Source organism: Aquarana catesbeiana, unplaced genomic scaffold (assembly GCF_042186555.1).
Source record: "Aquarana catesbeiana isolate 2022-GZ unplaced genomic scaffold, ASM4218655v1 unanchor225, whole genome shotgun sequence".
NCBI classification, from domain to species: Eukaryota; Metazoa; Chordata; class Amphibia; order Anura; family Ranidae; genus Aquarana; species Aquarana catesbeiana.
The window spans coordinates 2,011,386-2,013,747 of NW_027362652.1; the positions used below are offsets into that span (position 1 = coordinate 2,011,386).

A 2,362-nucleotide genomic window follows, 5' to 3' on the forward strand; every position below is an offset into this window, starting at 1 on the left:
TCGCCCACTTAGGAGACTAACATACGATACATTGGGCGAGTGTTCTGAAACCACAAAGATTACCAGCAAAAGGAACATTGATGAGCCTAGTTCCTCCTTAGTCAATCTGGATAATGAGAGCCCTGCTTCACCTCTTGGCACACCTGTAGCTGATACTAAAGTGACAGTTGTGGATACACAGGGTAGCTTTCCAACACCTGAAAACTGGTGGGAGGCTCCCCTGTCGGTCCTGTATTCTCGTTTAGAGGCTAAGATGTGTAGCAGAAACAAGGTCTTACATATCTTTGGGGACCAAAGATTTAGAGCAGGCAGAGTATGTAGCGCTGACAACTGTTGTTTCTAGCTTTATGTGTATTATTCAGTACAATAGTTGTGTTAGTGCCATCTTGTGGACAATTGATAAAGTATAGTAAGTTTACGTCTCAGGATTAAGTGACATGGAAGTGATTAATTGTTTACTTCGGAACTGTAGCTCTGACCCACCCACAATGCTCTTGGACAAAGTCAGAACTGAACTGCATTGTGGGAGGATATAAAAGGGTAAGCAGCGGCCATTTTAGGCCTCTTGTTCCTGGGATGCGTGGCCTGCCAGCAGAACTCTGTGGGTGTGTGTGTCCCACAGGGTTGCGGCGGGTTGCGAAGGAGCAGCTGCAGTATCCTGCCATTGCATCGCAGTGAGCTGTTCCGTGGACCCGTGGGGAGTAACCGAGGACTCCTGGTCGTTTGTGGATGGAACAGCGTGACGGCGTGGTGGTGCCTCCATACGGAACTGAGAACTGCTGAACCGGAGACATCCACCTGCTTGGATTCTGTGTGGTGAGAGGGTTGACACCCAGAAGTTTATTTGAGTATTACACACACTTTTAGAACTGTACAGAGTGTTGCTGGGACTGATAGTCCCACGGAACAAGCTAAGTCGGAGAGCTTTACATCCGAATAGACTCCAGTGTTCAAGAGCGGATGTTAGATGTTTGTTTCTTCATATAAAGACACCTAGTCAATCTGTTGGAGCACAACTGTTTTAGTGTGTTTTACTACACTGCGCAACACCCAGGAGGAACCCCTTTGCGGATTACAATTATAAAAGCTAGCGAAGACTGAAGACGTCTGGACTACCTTTTTCATTGCAGGGCCCTGCATTTTAGTATAGTGACTTTAAGGTCTAGAGCAGGGGGAGCTCCCGGGTATAGATTCATACCAATATATACATATATATTTCTGTGATTGTTATTGATTGTCATAATCATTTCTTATACTATCACACTACGTTGGTGTGATAGTATATTCATTGAAATAACTATTTAGTTATTGCTACATGTGGGGCTCGTCCGGGATCACTGTCACTCTAAAGCAGAACACCCTCTTAATAACCCTAAAATGGATTCCCTCACTGCGGCACAGTGGTGTGAGGCGGAAGACGTCCGCTCAGAAGCGAGCGTAGCCATGGAACTCTGGGGAGATATCGGGGAGAAGGAACACATTAATCAAGTGGTGAAAACACTATCCCCAGGTCAAAGAGCCAAGGTGGTCGCAGTAAGACCTGACCATGAGACATGCCGCACCTATGCCTTATTAGAATGGAGGAAGGGAGTTCCGGAAAACTTCAAGGATGAAAGTGTTGAACTCGCTGACAAGACAAAATTTTACCTGACCCACCCAAGAGAGCAGGGGGAGGATCCTGCCACCTTCTCTCAGATGAGTTTAACAAGAGTCAGGGGTCCATCGCAGTCAGCACCGACTGCAATTGAACCCGAACTCATCACAGCCCTTGGAAACTTCGTGTCCCAATGTCAGAAAGGGAGCTCAACCTATTCAGGGATTGGGTACCAAAAACTGGGCATCTTCTCAGGCCAACAGCCTGTACCCAAAGGAGAAGATACTTTTGAAGAATGGTTGGAACAGACCACACAGGTGCTGGATGAGTGGGACATCCCTGAAACACAGAAGAAGCAGCGGATCACTGAGAGTCTCAAGGGGCCTGCTTCCGAGGCCATTCGAAATTTAAAACTCTTTTTAAATTTCCTAGCCGTTTTCCTAGCTTAGAAGGTTTGCACTCTCCCTTCCTCAGAGTCCCTTCTTTTTTTTTTGCTCTTTTTTTGCTCTTATGCCCTTTGGTGGCCCACTAACCAATCACAGCTAGCCAGCCCAGTGGCAGCTGCTTCATTAGGAATGGCCCCATAGAGCCCCAGAAGGTGGGAGGAGCTGCAAATGTATTCCCTGGACATGTCCAGGAGTCCGGTGGATAATAGGAGCCCAGGAATGTTTGGATAATAGCATTAAAGGGCCTTTTGCTGACTGCTGGGGAAGGTGGGTAAAGGAACACTTAGCTACATGAGCACACACACTACTTTGTCAAGTCCTT

The 2,362-nt window shown here is 47.0% G+C and overlaps 1 protein-coding gene across 1 annotated transcript in view; it reads right to left on the reverse strand.

Moving 5' to 3' along the window:
• Positions 1-2,362, reverse strand: part of LOC141121544 (uncharacterized) — an 88,328-nt gene that overhangs the window by 32,800 nt on the left and 53,166 nt on the right. The window lies entirely within an intron of this gene.